General features: G+C 44.4%; 1 long non-coding RNA gene across 1 annotated transcript; it reads right to left on the reverse strand.

Annotated features, from left to right (window-relative positions):
- Positions 1-12,043: 12,043 nt before the first annotated feature.
- On the reverse strand, positions 12,044-17,953 carry LOC147582347 (uncharacterized). The gene is made up of 2 exons (XR_015249005.1): positions 17,747-17,953; positions 12,044-12,280 (listed from the first exon to the last, which is right to left on the reverse strand). It is a non-coding gene; the product is annotated as an uncharacterized LOC147582347 (long non-coding RNA).
- Positions 17,954-18,233: the final 280 nt, after the last annotated feature.

Below are 18,233 nucleotides of genomic sequence, written 5' to 3' on the forward strand. Positions count from 1 at the left end.
GAATCTCCATGGGCCTCTCATGTTTCTGCATGTTTTTAAGCAAAGACATTGGCAGCCTTTTGTTGGGGACTATGTTTTCATATTAAACAGCCTTGGCAGATAGAGATAGTGTCTCCGTGTGGAGCAGAGGGAAGGTTTGTTTGCTTTACATTATCGTAAAGACCATGCCTCTCTCTGGGGCAAAGTTGGGCAGGTTGGCTTGTGGCCCATTGTCAAAGAGTGGTGTTCTTCAGTGCTCTTAGAAAACGGGATCTCAAAATGCCACTGAAGTGTTTGTTGTAAAAAGGTTTAGTTATATGTTATGTGAATTTTACCTCAATTGAAAAAACATTTTCAAAAATGAAAAAACAAACAAAAAACCTTAGTGAAAAGAAAGCCATTATATGAAGCAGACTCTTACCTGACACTGAATGTGCTGGTGCCTTGATCTTGGACTTCCCAGCCTCTAGAACTGTGAGACATAGATTTCCTTTGTTTATAAGTCACTAAGTCTATGGTATTTATGTTATGGCCAGAAGACTATGTTGAAGTCAGAGAGAGGCAAGCCGTGGTGAGAAACCGTAGCTCTTGATTACATAACTAGCAGAGCAGTATGGTCCTCCGAGGAGTTCTTTTTTCTCTTCTCTTTTTTTTTTTTTTTTTAAGTTTATTTATTTATTTATTTTTGAGAGAGAGAGAGAACGAGCACACACGTGTGTGCCAGTGGGGGAGGAGCAGAGAAAGAGAAGACAGAGGATCCGAAACAGGTCCTGTGCTGACAGCAGAGAGCCCAATGAGGGGCCCAAACTCACAAATTATGAGATCATGACCTGAGCCAAAGTCAGATGCTCAACTGACCGGGCCACCCAGGCACCCCTGCTCTGAGAAGTTCTAAAACTGACCAGAAGGAGTTAAAGATGTACAGTTGACTCATGGGAATGATTTCCAATGAACCATAGCCGTAATATAAATATCACATCCTGGCAATTTAATATAGTGGTTTCTGAACCTAGCTTCTCATCAGAATCACATGGTAATATTAAAGTAACAATAATAAAACAACAGATTCCCTGAGCTCCACCCCATGTATAATGAATCAGAATATGTGGGAGTGGGGCTCAGAAATCAGTATTTTACAAAGGTTCCCTAGATTATTCAGATGCACTGAGTCCCTGCAATATTCCAATGATAAAGATCGAATTCCATCACAGACAAATCCTTCTGCTTCTCGGTACGTAACTTCCTTCAATTGTTACTCAGATGGTTAAACTCTAGAATGGTGTTGTCCAATGGCAATCAGCCACATGTGGCTATTTAAAATGAAATTAATAAAATTTAAAATTCAGTTTCTTGGTTGTATTAGCTACATTTAAAGTGGTTAATAGCTACATGTGGCTAATAGCTACATTGTCCTTTAGTGCAGATATAGAACGTTTCCATCATTACAGAAAGTTTCATTGGATAGAGCCATTCTGGAACAGCTTTATACCAGAAAAGAAGGAAGCTATCAAAGACTACTGGGGTTGTACCAAAAAGACTCAGGAGTCAACACAAATAAACTTCCATTAAAGAACGGTGGGATAATTTTGAGCACCACTTAGAATAATAAATGCAATGGGTTGAAGTATATTAAATATATTTAAATCCACAAGCTCAGACGCATACTACAATAAAATTTATTGGTGACTTTTAGTGGGTGCTGGGGAACCATCATTTGGAAACTGGAAAATAAAGGGTTATCAAGCATTTAATCAGTACTTTCATAAGGACAGTCTGGATAAATGGAGACAGTACTGAGAGGCATATCAGAAGGCCCATTAGCAGGTCCCACCAGATGGAACACCTGTGGCCCTTTGCCATGGTTTATTCAATAGCACATCCTCATATCGGTTTTTCTTCCTCCCCTCTTTTACTTCCCATATCCTGCATTCTTGTTCTCTGGGATTCCCAAATAAATTGCTACATGCAAATTTCTATCTCTGGCTGTGCTCTAACGGGGGACCCAGGCTGGGATAGCATTGTAGTTCAAATTCTTTAAAGAGAATTTAACCGTACCTGGCATATCGATGTGGTTGTTTGGTTATGCTTCCAGTGCTGGTCCAATCTGTTCCTTCAAGAGATATACACGGGACTTTTTAAAGCAGAAGAGATAGAAGGGAGAGGTAGTTGTGGGAGGCGGAATGGAATAACATGTCAGTGTAGAGCCTTGCCTTGAGAGTGATCCGCTGGCCAGCAGCATCAGTATCACCTGGAGCCTGTTAGAAATGGCAACTCTCAGGCCCCAGCCAGCCCTACTGAATGCAAATCTACATTTAACAAGATTCCCCAGGTGATCTGCATGTCCATTAAAGTTAGCAAATTCTCCTCTAGAGGGAGTAATAATTATCCATCTCAGAGATATCTTTATAAGAGTTAAGATGGTGAATCTAAAGGTCAATGATAAGCACATATAGGGGAAGGGGAGCCCGTGCTAGTATGTGTCTGTGGAGCGGGAGTTGGAAGAGGAAAAGTGGATTGAATCTATGTGAAACACTTTAAATTCATACTAGGAAAAACATTCTATACCTGTGTTATTATATTTTGCACCATAAACCTCAAAAAATGTTCAAATGGGAAGACAAAAACCACCCCCCCCAAATCAATAGAAAACAAAGTCTACACGTTGTTGTAAACACAAGAGTAGGTTCTTACTGAACAACTCAACTATTGAATTGATGGCTTGTGTTAGGGTTAGGTGAGTGTATCTGTGAGGGAGGCAAAGCCAGTCTTGACCATGTACCACTTCCTCCTAGACACTCTGGGCTTCACCAATCCTGGCGCTCCCCTGTCCAAACTTCCTACGCTCAGTTCACTGCCCCGTCTCCCATGTAAAAACTCTCAGTTACAGGCATAGTGCACTCATAAATGTTTAACGACTTGCTCTCCAGAAATAAATAGAAAGCTCTAATTTGTAGAGTTTGCCAATTTCCATAGTACAAATGGTTCCATCATGGCTGACTGTAAGCTGCCATGATGTTAATTGAAATTGGAGTCAGAAGATGGTAGAAACTGGGTCCAGCATGCCGCTGGAAATAACTGGGAGAAAGGGCAAGAAGGAAATAAAGGGTGGAAAGGACACCATAGAGTGGTTTTAAAGCCTTCCCAGAAGTGACAGAAGGAAAACTAAGTTGATAGCCTGTTGTGCTGTCTTTAACTTCAGTTACTGTGATTCAGAAACGTCTACTTCAAGTCAAAAGGGCTTGTATTGTGTCCTCCGCTCTAGGCTACGGATTTGGCCATCTCATCCAATCTTTGGCTATCTCTTAGCTTTGACTTTATTGAGAACTTCCTTATGTTGAGCTTTAAAAGAATCAGAAACTCAGCTGCAGAAACAGTTTTAGGACAGAAGGCCAGAGTGACGTGTATTCTATGTTTACTGAAGCTTCTTCCATGAACATTATCTAGGCTCTGGAATGCTCACGCCTACCTTCATGGACACACCACTCCTCAGTCTCCCCTGCCTGAGTCTTGGTGACTCCTACCCAGCCTCCTCAGGTGTTACACACCCTGACTCCCTGGCTACAGTTCAAGCCTTCACCTGGCTTCCTTGGACATCACCCAAGAGCTGTATCCCTGTCTTTCCTGCAAGATCTCCAGCTGGCACCTAACTCCCTTCCCTCAGGGACATTAGCAGATAATGCATAGCTACCTTGCTGGAGGTACTGGCTGGCAGCTTTAACCTGTCCTCCCACAAACCCTGCTTTGGGGGCTCAGCGTTGGTTCTCCGAAGGCCTGATCCAAGGCCCCCATCCCCTCTGGCATCTCTCAAGCTGTGGAGCCATCCATCTCTGCTTTGCATCTCTGGGCCAGCTGAACCCATCTTTCCTGACAAACACACACCTAAATTTCCCATATCTGCTCTGGTTGCTCACCTTTCACTTTTTCTTGGAAAGCATCCAGTGCTAGGAATCCAGCTTGCTAGAGACAGCCCCGATCGATGCCTCTTAATCTGCATGAAATGGAATTTTTTATAACCCTCTCTTTGGTGTTTAATCAATGGTGACTTTTAGGAAAGAAACACGGCTACGAGTAGATTACAAGAGTTCCTTTTCGCAGTCTTGTATCTGTTTGGGATGCTATAGCTTGTTTAGTCCTCTCCCCACGTGAATGCACCTTGATCTTTAGATTTAGGATTTGGCTTTTATTTCTTCTAAAAATAGAGACAGAAGCAGTGGAAGTCCCCTTTATCTCTCTGTCAGGGCTGGGGCCCCTTCTTGGGATTTTTTTTCTAGCCCTGCAAAGCAGCCACCCTTTAGGTTTATTCCTTTTGATCCTCATTCTCTCTTTATGTTTTCTCTTCTGAGCACATAAACATATCGCTACCCTTTCTTACAAAGTCAAGGCCAGCTTACATTCTGTAGAACAACTTACACGGACAGAAGCATTCCAGGTGGCTCAGCTAACTCACCACAGCTTTTGTGTACCCCAGGTTGGGAAAGGCAGGGGCCCAGTGGTCAGTGTGTCCTTCCTGCCAGCTGAGAATGCTACTCGGCCCTTTGAGTGTTCCATTCAGAGTGAGGCCAAAGGTCTCCAGACTAAAGAATGCCTTTAATCAAGCCCCAGTTATGCAGGAAGGCATCATAACAGCTTCTGCTGTTGGCCTGTGAAGCTGGCCATGCTGGAGCATCCTTGACCTCTCTTCTTTCTCTCAGAAGGCCAATGAACTTGTGTTTAATTTGTTCTCTGAACCTCCACAGAGTTTCATTCTGCGAGGCCTCTGGTGAGTTTGAGAGGCTGCCAATCTCGCCACAAAAATGGAAGTGCCTGAGGGAAAGACTCTTCCAAAGTTCTTGGTTGTCAGAGAGATGAACATCATCAGATGTCTCCGAAAAGATGAAAGGGATTGACAATGAAAGCAGCTGTAAGACTAAGACTGTCCAATGGATGAGGCTCCAGAGAAGGCAGGAGCCATAGCCGTGAAAATCCTGCCCTGGAATTGCTAGCATTATGAACAAATTTTCAGGGAACTTATCAGAGAAGGTCAATTTGAATGGGTACTAATGAGTTGATGGCTCAGATCCAGGAACAAATCAGATTATAGCAACCAAGCACATATGGAGGTGGGTTGCTATATAATTGTAATGTCCCTTAGGGACAGGCACTGGGCCACAAGACGAAATTGCCTAACCTCTTCCCACTGAGCAAATGATTGGGAATCTAACTAATATGGACTGTGTATCTGACCAGAGGAATTCTTAGGACATGAGCTCAAATATGTTAGCTCTCTCTGTCTTTTATTAAGGCCTTTTCTTAGATAAAGGGCTAAACTAGCTGTGGCAGATCTAAAAAAAATGCATAGGCTGAACTTCTGGTCAGCCTGCCTGAGCCTTGTATATCGTAGGTATCCAGAAAATGGCTTGTTAATTGCGATGTAATAGGGCTCATCCCCTGTCATGGGGGGCTATGGCCCCAGTCTTTAAACAGTAAGCGATAGTGACGAATGTTTGGAAAGTCCCACAGTGGTACGCAGTGCCCCGTCCTTGGATAGTCTACCCCTCTGCTGGGACAGGGATTCATTGCTTTGTTCCAAAATAGGTAAATGCTGGGTGTTCTCTTGACCTTAGAAGGGGTAAGACATAGCACAGGGAATTGATACCAGTCTGAAATCTGAGGGGGTCATATGTGGGCGTTAACATAGACCTCGAAATCTGGAAAGCAGCCTATCCTCCTCACTTCCAAAAATATCTTTCCAAGATATTCTCTATTGTTCTGCCCAGTGCAGTTGGGTCTTGGTCAGTTTGCCTTATAAGGAATTTCAGGGTTTCAGGAGCTCTCACAATAGGAAGTTTTCCCTGCTCTGCTGCCCGAGTTGCCTTCTGCTTAATTTTTAGTTCAGTATGTCTGTAAAGACAGGGAGGGCTTTATGGGGCAAAAGGCCCAATCACTGTGGGAAGAATGAATCATTCTGAGAACAGCCAGAAGGGCTGGAAGGAGAAGGTGACTGAGGGGCAGGAAGCTGGGGGTGGATGGATGACTGAGAACAGCATCCAAACAGTCTGGCTTCTCTCCATTCCTCCCACTAGGGGGTGCCCAGCATCCCAGAATAATCACTATTACTAGGAAGCTGAAGTTTCAGGGGGCACCATTTATCTCATAGAAGGGCGCTGGCTGACCCAGGTTTCCTGCATCTCTGCCCTGAGTCAAGAAGAGATGGGGGCGGGGCGGGGCGAAAAGAGGGGTCTTGAGTCGGTAAGTACACAAATGCCTTTCAAGCATGTGAGGATCCTAAGTCCATGGAAACCTCTGGGGATATCATGTGTTCTCGGGGACCCACTGGTCTTAAAGTCAGTGACTGGAGTATTTGTGGACCTGAAAGTACTCCTGGGCCCAGGAAAGGTGGTGGTGTGATATTTCACCCTTGAGGGTAAAGGAGCTGTGGGGCTAACAAATGAGCAAGGCTGACGGATTGTTTGGAGGTCCAGTAGGGATGGAATAAAGATCAAAGATAAAGTGAGATTCTGAAATAGAGTAGATAACAGGGACGAATAAAGGTCAGGGAGAAGGGAGGGTATTTTGAGGGTCTTAAAGCATCTATGCCTTCAGAATGGCCACGGCATAACTTTTAGCTGTGGGGGGTTTTGTGGAAAGAACATGGAACCGCACGTTGACAGACATGAATTCAAACGTCACCCCAAGCATTCAATAGCCATGTGATCTTGGGAATTTAGGAAAGTTATTCAACCTCTTTAATCTTTAATTTTCTCATCTTCAGGGTGCCTGGTTCGCTCAGTCGGTTAAGCGACTGACTTCAGCTCAGGTCATGATCTCACGGTTCGTGCGTTCGAGCCCCGTGTTGGGTTCTGTGCTGACAGCTCAGAGCCTGGAGCCTGCTTGGGATTCTGTGTCTCCCTCTCTCTCTGCCCCTCCCCCCACTTGCACTCTCTCTCTCTCAAAAATAAATAAACATTTTAAAAAAATACAAAAAATTCTCAAATAACCCTAGTATTATTAGTTCCATTTTGAAGATGAGAGAATTAAAAAAAATTTTTTTTTTTTTAATTTTTTTTTTTTTCAACGTTTATTTATTTTTGGGACAGAGAGAGACAGAGCATGAACGGGGGAGGGGCAGAGAGAGAGGGAGACACAGAATCGGAAACAGGCTCCAGGCTCTGAGCCATCAGCCCAGAGCCCGACACGGGGCTTGAACTCACGGACCGCGAGATCGTGACCTGGCTGAAGTGGAACGCTCAACCGACTGCGCCACCCAGGCGCCCCTAAAAAATTTTTTTAATGTTTTATTTATTTTTGAGAGAGAGACAGAGTATGAGAGAGAGGGAGACACAGAATCGGAAGCAGGCTCCAGGCTCCGAGCTGTCAGCACAGAACCCATCGCAGGGCTCGAACTCACGAACCTGTGAGATCATGACTTGAGCCGAAGTCCGATGCTTAACCAACTGAGTCACCCAGGAGTCCCTAGGGTTATTTGAAAATTTAAAAGATAATGGATATTGTTAGAAGGTGAAGGCGAGTCAGTAATCTATTCTCCAGTCCGAGAAGTCACTTTAAGACCCAAAAGATGAAGCAAGCCACTTCATTCCGTTTACACAGAGTGTTAGCCAGGGTGATTTACTGACAGGGGAGATCAGGCGGGTAGGTGGGAGGACGGACAGACCATCCAGGGCACTGCACAGCTAGCCATTCTCCACTCAGTCTGGCCCTTATGGAGTGAGGGGCAGGGTGGTGAGATCACAGGGTAGTTATCTAAAGTGAGACCTTCCGTGCGCCAGGCGTCTCGACCAGTTACCGAAAGTGGGGCCTTCTGTGCACAACTTCAAGAAAGATAAGAACAAGCCTTCTCACATTCCGGTCAGGGCATACATTAATACATCAACTTCCACAGGGCCTGGAACACGTAGACTGGAGGGCGGTCATTGTGTGGGCAGAAGAAGACAGAGGGCTAAAGACTGAGTCAGTCAGTGTCGTCAGTGCTCCTACACAGACAAAGCATGAAATTAATTTAACCTTCCCCCTTTCATTGTTCTCTATTCGGAAATAGCTGAGAGCAAAGAAGGAAGTATTTGTGTGCTACCCCTCTGTCGCCCCATAGACTTCAGATATGAGGACGGTAGCCTCGGGACAAGAGGGTCTTCCTTGGCCCCTGGGGCTTTCTGCACCACAGAACTTTGCTGAGTATTTAGGCCATGCTGGCGAGAAGGCCTAGACTCTGTGAGCTTTTGGACCAGTCCTTACACATTGCAGACTTGTGGACCATGATGAAGAAACCAGTCCCCAACTGAATTTTTAGAGGTCACCAACTGGTCCAGAGGCCTTCAGTCTTGGAGTATTAAATGCTCCTGCCCATGGCCACACAGAATGCCAAAGCCCGGCCTGGAATCCCAGTGCTATGCTCTCCCATATTACCGGTTCGCCCATGCTAATGTGACAATGACTCCCAATTCTTTCCAGCATAGTGTTCCAAAGTGTGGGCCACAGATCACCTGTACCAGCATCAGAAGGCGGGCTTGATAAAAAGCACAGATTCCTGGACTCCTGCCAGACCTGCGCACCCAGATTCTCTAAAGTTGAAAGGCAATGGCTTACAAAGTTACCAGTCCCGGGTGACACTTCTAAGGGGAAATAGAATGCCTGAATCTTCCAGAGGGCTCTTTTGTAGGGGAAGTTGGGGCCCTTGGGCGGACATATTGTTGCTTCAAAAATCATACCCTACAGGTGTTTCTGACTCTGCTTATCTTCAGAGCCCACTCTGTCCCTAGCCGCTTCCTTTCTTCCCCTGGAACTTCCTAAATGCTGTTGGAATCATTTCTGTGAAGGTCATTGGAGACTGTTTCTGCGGACACCCAGTGAGATGGTGTGCTTTAGAAAGGTCAGTTTGGGGGCGCCTGGGTGGCGCAGTCGGTTAAGCGTCCAACTTCAGCCAGGTCACGATCTTGCGGTCTGTGAGTTCGAGCCCCGCGTCAGGCTCTGGGCTGATGGCTCGGAGCCTGGAGCCTGTTTCCGATTCTGTGTCTCACTCTCTCTCTGCCCCTCCCCCGTTCATGCTCTGTCTCTCTCTGTCCCAAAAATAAATAAAAAAAAGTTGAAAAAAAAATTAAAAAAAAAAGAAAGGTCAGTTTGATTCTCTCCTGAGCCACAGTAATAACCTGGCCTCCTGTCAAGGCACTGGGGAGGGCAGGGAGTTTTTGGTTTTTGTTTCTGGGGATTGGGGGCACCAGGATAGAGGGATCACCAGCTGCCACTTCCTTGGCATTGATGGACCACTTGCTGCCAGATTGGCTTTGTCTAGATTGAGGGTTGCAGCAAAAATTACCCATTTCTCTAAGGCTGTGAACTCTGATCTCTCAGTCTAGAGGGAGATGGGCTCTGGGCATGCGAACCACACTTCACAGGCTTCCTCCCGACAACGAGGACAGCATGAGCAGGCCCTGCAGTAGGAACTCGTGACCATGGATCACTCTCCCAGAGAGACAGACCTTTTCAGCCTCAGAGGAACAGCAGTGGCAGCGGCCCCTGCTTTAAGTTTGTAGCCCTTGGAGTTAGAGGGTTCACCTTGGCCTTGGCGGGTGTGTGTGTGGGGGGGGAGGGGGTCTCTGCACTGCAGAATGGCAGTGGGTCGTCAGGGCATCCTGGGGGCTGCAGAGAGATTTTGCAAGAAGTATTCCTATCAGCTTCAAAAGTCCCCAAACGCGCATAAAAATGCTGCGGGGAAGGCAGTTGTTGCGATCTTCAGTCTTTTTTGGGCACAAGGTGGAAAACGAACTTTAGTAAACTAAAACAAAAGGCAGGTCGTCAGTTGTGTAGCAAATGTCACTGTAGACAGTACCTATCTGGCCAGCTGGCTGCCTCCAGGAGGTTGGGGTGGGGCCATGTGGACGTGATTTCAGCCTCCTTCCTTCCAGGGGGCTGACATCCCTGCACAGAGTCCTGGTGGTAAAGCGGGCCCCTCCAGAAAGCATCATTTCATCCTTCCCAGTCCTTTTGGTTTTCTAGGAACTAGAGGATTCATCTGACTCAACTGGAGATGGCTCCCTTTCCTAATTTATTGTTCTATTCCCAAAGCCTCGCTCCTCCCGGGCTCCGCGTGAGCGTAGACGGGAGCCTGGGAAGTTGAAGCCCCTGCAGAGAGGCAAGTTCACAGGCACCGAGCTGCTCCTTCATGGGGCCTGAGGCAAAGAAAAATCCCAACCTCTTTCGTGCCATTCAGTAGGTTTTGTTGAACCTGCAAAGGAAATAAATTCCCAGGGCAGGAAATGACCCAGAGCCCATGACAATATGTGAAAAGCCAAACCCGTGCTTCCGTCACTTTGTTTCAAACTATTCTAATCTGTGTACCAGGAAGCCTAACCCGATACCAGATGGAGATCTGTTTTCAGGCGCCTCTTGGCATCTGCCACTCCCGGCTGGTGACATTTGCACGTTTCAAGGAGGCAAACCTGTTCTGACATCTCCAAACTTCCCAAGAGGTGCAGCTTCGGGAAAGTCCTTGGGTCTCTTGCTGGAGGCGCCGACCATCTGACGTGCTTCGTGCTGCTGGCCTCCAGCCTGGAACACGAGCTCACCGAATCTGTTCTTGAAGGCCTGCAAATCTGAAATCGAGATGTCCCATGCTGCCAGAAAAGGCTGGCTCCCTCGCTTGCTTCCTAATCCCTTCTCGCCAGGCTTTTCCGAAGAAATCTGATGAGTCAGGAAGGAAGAAAACGTGTCTGAGGGAGATCTGGCGGGTGGGCTGGTCTCTCTCATTGCTTCTTGAAAATTCCCTCCTGTTTCACAATGCGGGTAAGGTGGAGGGATTCGGTAGTAGTTTTTCTCCGTTTCTTCCTCTGTCGGCTCTCACTCTGAGAGCTCCTTCATTGACCACTCATGAAGTCGGCTTTGCAAAAGCAGGAAGGCCCTCCGATGATGATGAGTCACTGTTGCAAAGAAGTTTTGACTTCACTTTTTTCCCCAGGAGCAGGGCAAGAAAAAGCTCCCACCTCTGCTCCCAGAAGGAACCATCATTCAGCTGCTTTGCTCTGGCCCGGGGGCCTGTACTTTTCCAAGGCTTTTAATTTTTACTGAGCACCATTCATCAGCCTGCCCGCTGCAGGCCGCGGGCCAGGTGGAGCCCAAACACAGCGAGGTGGCTTCTGGGATGCCACCAAACAGGTATCCTGCTAACATCCCCCTCCCTACCCACCCCCCCCCACCCCGCCCCGGGGGTAATCGGAAAGTAGCCGTGGTTGAAGGAGTCGTGTGCCCAACTCTCTCAACCCTTTCAAAATGTGACACAGATTAAAGTGTAAAGAATCCAATATATTTGTTGACACCTGGTTTATAAAAAAAAGCTCCAGCAAGAAAGAAGGGGGACGTTGAACATCTAGCTGGATACTGCTCTCCTGTGTTCTGGCATCGCAGACCTGTCCTGGGGTGTGAAACCACCCTGTGCCGCTATTCAAAATTGTGTGCCATTTATAATGAAAGAGCTTTTAAAAAGTATGTTCAGATAAGCTTGGATTTAGCCCTAGTGAGAGAATATAGTCTCCATTACAAGACAGTAGCTTAAAATCAGAGGCTGGCTGTGCCAACTGTATGTAGCTGGTAGTAAACAGTAGATAAAAGAACCTAGGAGATCTTGAGAGAGAGAGACAGAGAGACAGAGAGACAGAGAGAAGAGACAATCATCTCGACAACCAACAACAAGGGAAGGTAAGAGATGTATGGGTCTCTCTCTCTCGCCTTGACTCTGCCTTATGAGCAGGGAGGCAGGGAAACACTAGAGATGGGAGACAGAGGGAGGTGATCTTTCCAACTGTAGCCAAACGGGTTGTAAATAGTTTATATTATGATGATGACAATGACCCTAATGATGAAGACATGGTGTTGACCCAGAGGAACAAAAAAAAAGGTGTTTGATTTCAAGCCACACTTAAGCCCCAAAGTACTGTTGCCAGAGCTACTTATGTGATCCAAGGGGCTTTTCAGTATAATTAGAGGAATTTGGGGTCAGTGAAATAAATATAACTGAATAGAAAAATCAGGATTAGATTAAGATGTGATTGAGAATGGTTAAAAATTAGTGAGAAAGGTATCAAATCTGTAACTTTTTGTACTGCTTTCAGTCTTGATAGAATCATCTGTTAAAAAGTAACATAGTTATCGGGACGCCTGGGTGGCTCAGTCGGTTAAACGTCTGACTTCGGCTCAGGTCATGATCTTGCTTGAACCCCGTATCTGGCTCTGTGCCGACAGCTCAGAGCTTGGAAGCCTGCTTCGGATTCTGCGTCTCCTTCTGTCACTGCTCCTCCCCCACTGGCACTCTGTCTCTCTGAAAAGTAGATAAACATAAAAAAAAAAAGTAACATAGTTAAAAACTACTTCTGTATTAATGCATGAGCAGGGCAAAGATTTTGCTGTGCTCTCTGAGGCACATATTTGGGATGCCTAGCCGTTGGGGGCCTTCCAGTCATGTCCAGCCTTCATCATAGACAAAAAACAGAGAAAGGAACACACAACTTAAAAAAAAAAGTTTATTTTTGAGAGAGAGAGAGAGAGAGAGAGCGCATGAGAGCTGGGAAGGGGCAGAGAGAGAGGGAGACAGAGGATCTGAAGCAGACTCTGTGCTGTCTCGAACCATGAGATCATGATCTGAATCAAAGACGGATGCCTAACCGACTGAGCCACCCAGGGGCCCCATGAATATACAACTTCTTGAGGGCAGCAGTGGAAGGTCAGAGTCATAATGTGGCTGTAAATGGTAGCATGTGCTTCATCCCAGGTTTAACAGAGGTAGTTGCTAGACACTTAAGGTAGATGCTTTTATTTTGCAAATGAGAGGACAGATTCAAAAATGGAGAAAGAGGGGCGCCTGGGTGGCTCAGTCGGTTGGGTGTCCGACTTCAGCTCGGGTCACGATCTCACAGTCCGTGAGTTCGAGTCCCGCGTTGGGCTCTGTGCTGACAGCTCGGAGCCTGGAGCCTGTTTCGGATTCTGTGTCTCCCTCTCTCTGACCCTCCCCCGTTCATGCTCTGTCTCTCTCTGTCTCAAAAATAAATAGACATTAAAAAAAATAAATAAATAAAATGGAGAAAGAACAGAGCCACAAGTCCCAAACTATGTGCCAGGTGCCCAGGACACCACAGCAAACTCACAGGGGCGTGGTGGCGTATGTTAGATGTCCAGGGGACATGGTGATACGTAGGACACCACATGAACTAAGAGGCCAAGACAGTTCACAGTTTCAACAGCAGATTGTGCTCTATTCCTTTCAAAGACATCTTGTGTCTGAGAATTGGGTTTTCAGCAGTTGTTATAAAATGCAAGTACCGAGTGAAAATCAGTGTGGAAAAGCAGGTGAAGGTGCTGGTGCCTGTTTAGGTTCTGAGGTTTAAGAAGCCTTTCAGGGGCGCCTGGGTGGCGCAGTCGGTTAAGCGTCCGACTTCAGCCAGGTCACAATCTCGCGGTCCGGGAGTTCGAGCCCCGCATCAGGCTCTGGGCTGATGACTCAGAGCCTGGAGTCTGTTTCCGATTCTGTGTCTCCCTCTCTCTCTGCCCCTCCCCCGTTCATGCTCTGTCTCTCTCTGTCCCAAAAAGAAATAAACGTTGAAAAAAAAAATTAAAAAAAAAAAAAAAAAAAGCCTTTCAGGGTCCAGTTGACATATACTTCTTTTTATAAGTAACCATGGTTAGGAGTAGCATAATACATATATATACATATATATTAAATTTATGTATATCATTATTATTTAAACAGCAAAATTGTTGGGACCTAACTAATGGATAAATTATATATATATATATAATATATGTATATTATGTATATATGTATATAATATATGTATATTATGTATAATATATATGTATATATAATGTATGTATATGTGTGTATATATATATAATTTATATACATATTCGGATTCTGCATCTCCTTCTGTCACTGCTCCTCCCCCACTTGCACTCTGTCTGAAAAGTTGATAAACATTAAAATAAAAGTAACATAGTTAAAAACTACTCTTGTATTAATGCATAAGCGGGGCAAAGATTTTGCTGTGCTTCTCTGAGGCACATATTTGGGATGCCTAGCCGTTGGGGGCCTTCCAGTCATGTCCAGCCTTCATCAATGACAAAAAACAGAAAAAGGAACACACAACTTAAAAAAAAAAAGTTTATTTATTTTTGAGAGAGAGAGAGCAAGAGAGCACATGTATATATTATGTATATATGTATATAATATATGTATATTATGTATATTATATATATTATACATATATGTTATATATTATATATATGTATACATAATATACATATATACATATACAATATATGTATTATATTATATATGTTATATTATATTATATAATATTATATAAAATTATATAATATATGTATGTATATATACATATACAATATATACATAATATACATATATATGTATATATATACATATATATAATTTATCCATTAGTTAGGTAACAACAACTTTGTTGTTTAAATAATAATGATATACATAAATATATATATGATTTTTTATATTTATTTATTTGGGGGCAGGGGAGGCAGAGAGAGAGAGGGAGAGAGAATCCCAAGCAGGCTCCGCACTGTCAGCACCGACCCTGATGTGGAGCTAGGACCTATGAACCTTGAGATCATGACCTGAGCCTGATGCTTAACCGACTGAGCCACCCAGGCACCCCTGAATAAATAATAATTCTGTATTGTACTTCTTTTGGGCTAGGGACACTGTAAAAAAAAATTACTGAGACTGTAAGATGTTATGAATAGAGACAGTTTGGGAACCTCTGGATGACAGCAATACAAAGTGTATCAAGGGGTAAGGTGGATTGGAACGGTTTAGGTTCACAGGTGAGAATAAAGAAGTCATTCTATTCTCCTCTTCCCATCTCAGCCAGGACACTACTCCTGGTATTTCCCCCTGTTCCTACATAAAATGAAGTATTTTTAGTCGGAATGTTTTTTATTAATGCAGCTATTTGGTAGACTATTAAAGTTATTGTATACCATGCTTCTCAAGCTGTCTTCAGTGAAGGGCTTTTTTTTTTTTTTTTAATTTCCAATCTGTCGTGGATTACGTGATGGTTAATTTTTGTGTTCACTTGGCTGGGCCACAGTGCCCAGATATTTGGACAAACATTATTCTGGATGTTTCTGTGAAGGTGTTTTTTTCCCGACGACATGAGCATTCAAATCAGTGGACTTTGAGTAAAGCAGAATACCTCTATAACATGGGTGGGCCTTACCCCATGAATTGAAGGTCTTACTAGAGCAAAGACAGAATTTCCCTGAGCAGGAAGAAATTGTTGCATGGGGCATCTAGGTGGCTCAGTCAGCTACCCAGAATTCAACTCTTGGTTTCAGCTCAGGTCATGAGCTCTTGGCTCGAGTGTTTGAGCCCGGCATTGAGCCCCACGGCCCGCATTGGGCCCCACCCATCTTGAGCCCCACATTGAGCCCTGCATTGGGGTCTGTGCTCTTAGTGGGGGATTCTCTCTCTCTCCCTCTTTCTTGGCTCCTCCCTCACTCGTGCTCTCTCTCTCTCTCTCTCTCTAGACATACACACAAAACACACTCACACACACACAAACACACACACACACATCCTTTTGGTTCTATTTCTCTGGAGAATGGAGAATGCTGACTAATACAGATTGATACTTAAAAATGCAATAAAAATAAATATCTAGGAAAATGATCATATGTTTAAATACTGTGGAAATGTTAAATTGCTATACAAGTTTCTAAATACCTGCTTTTAGTTTCCATATTTAGTTTATCTGATTGATAATAAAGTGTTTGTAAAATACACTTAGCCTAGCACTGATCACATAAAAATGTAAATATACACATACATGCATACATATTTATGCACATATATTTATTTTTTATTTTGAACTAATTTTAAGTTTACTGGAAAGTTGCAAAACTGATACAGAGATTTCCCGTATATTCTCTCACCCAAGTTCCCCAATTGTAACATCTATGAAAACATAGTACAGTCTTCAAAATGAAGATACTAATGTTGGTACCAAGCTATTAACTAAACTACAGAGCTTATTCAAATTTCACCACATTGTATTTTAAATGGTGAAGTCACAACTCTAGGGTATGCAACTTTAGCAGCTACTGAGCTAGAAAAATATTTCCAGAATGGGTTGAGATCATCGCTTTCTTGTGTTTGTAGATGAGCCAGTGGAGAACTAGAAGTTAGACAGTAATTGTGGATTGTTCTGTAGAAGAATATAGAGACCGCAGACTATAATTGAAAACATCTCACGCATATTGACTGAGCCAATGCCACAGCTCCTAAATGTGTCTAGCATTATTGCCAGAAATAAATTCTTTTGTGTCTGGAATGATTAGTCACTTAATGACAGAATGTATAGAACGGAGTGTAATGACAGAAGGCATGGAACGTGGATGAGTATTTGCAAGGCTATGCATTTTTTGGCTCAGCCACCCCTCTTCGTCTCCTCTGTGAAGTCTTCTATGATCTTCCATGGGTAGAGCCATTGTAATGGCTTTGGGGTCGCTACTGTAATGACGTTACAGATTTCTGTCATGGCACCTGTAACACTCTATTGCTGTAATTTGTGTAGGTGCCTGCTGAACTGTGAGCGCCTCATGATCATGGCTGCATCTTACTCACCCTGGCGTCTCAGTACCTGGCATAACGCCTTAAGCATAGCAGGCATGCCATACGTACCCACCGGAGGAATGAATGAGGGCATGAAGACACAATACATTCACATCAACATTTTTCTTCCTACCTCATCTCGTTTGGGAAAAGAGCCCATAACTTGAAATTAGTCCAGCGAATAAGACAATGCCTCAGTATATTAAAAAGGAGAAGCTTTCAAGGGCCTTGTGTTTGAGAAACAGAGTGGCTTTGAATGCCAGGTGTCACTTAAAAGCTGAATAAAGAATATCACTTTTACAAATAGCACAAGCGTGTGGATGCTGACTCGCTTTATTCAGTAGATGCATTGTCCGCCTCAGGTAATTTTATCCACTTTAGTAAAATCTGCTTTCCACCTAGGCTGGTGGGGTATTATTAGTTACCATTATTACTCAGCATTTCTACAGTATGTGTTTTCAAAGTGTTATGCTCCTCATTCTTAACAAGCTATGCAGAATATACGTAATGAAAGGACGGTTAATCTAGTCTCTCGTGTAGCTGATAGACAATAAATTCCTGTTGGCTGATTCATCACTGAACTCAGTTGGAGACCAGCCTGTGCTAACTTGTGGGAAGAAAGCCTCCCCCACTTTTACGTGGAGGAGTGGGGGAGGGGATGTGGGGCTGGAGGACAAAGGTTGGAGAAGCCAGGGAGTAGGAATTCTTCTCAGCAGGGAGAGGAGCAGGCTTCTGAATCTCTGACCCACTTCAGCAATCTTCAGGGCACTCTGGGGTTATAGACACGTCGTGCTTACTTGCCCCGTGAGGGAGTAGATCCTTTGGGTTTGGAGCTGCTGTTTCGCAGGAACAAATTGTTTAGGGACTGCTTTTATGAGTCTGGTGATCGATTTTCAGCATTCTACTTAGGCGTTTGATATCACCTGGTTATAAAGCCGGGAAAAATAAGATACGAAAAAAAAAAACAAAAAAACAAGATACGATAGAAATCCAGAACATAAAAGCTGAATAATGAGATGTTCTCATAGGAGGTATTGCATTACGGGAGGGTGACAAGTGACAAGGAAACTTAATCCTCAGGGTCCCTAGTGGCAGAGACACACTGAATATACAGCTGAGAAATGGAGACGGGAAGGGACTTACCTCCTATTTCTTGGAGACCTCACCTCTCTCTAGAAGCCCCGCTCAGTGGTCTTCTCTAGTTCTGTCAACTGAGAGATGAGAAGGGTTTTGGCAGTGGACATTGGGCTTGAGGTTGTTGTCTTAAAAAAGAATAATGTATTAGGTCCCTGGTAAGAGTACTCAGAAAATCCTGCTTTTTTTTTTTTTTTCCCCTCCTCCAGCACATGACATTTGTGTACTTTGGTTTTAATGGGCAATGGCCACAAACATTTGTCTGGAACACAACTTGGAAAAAAGGAAAGTTGAGAAGATAAAAATACAAACCTTTCCCAGCAGTTGGGTTGGCTGGAAGAGGTATGGAAATGCTCAGGGAAATGTGATATCATAAACCCAAACACCTACCTCATTGAGGGCCTGGCAGGCCCAGTTAGCCTGGGGTCAAACGTGAAGGCCAAGAGGGAGGTCACAGAACTGGCCTGGAGCTGTCCGCAAAGAGCAAAGCAGATTT

The sequence above is a fragment of the Puma concolor genome, chromosome A3 (genome assembly GCF_028749965.1).
Source record: "Puma concolor isolate L17-30 chromosome A3, mPumCon1.1.hap2, whole genome shotgun sequence".
Lineage (NCBI taxonomy): Eukaryota > Metazoa > Chordata > Mammalia > Carnivora > Felidae > Puma > Puma concolor.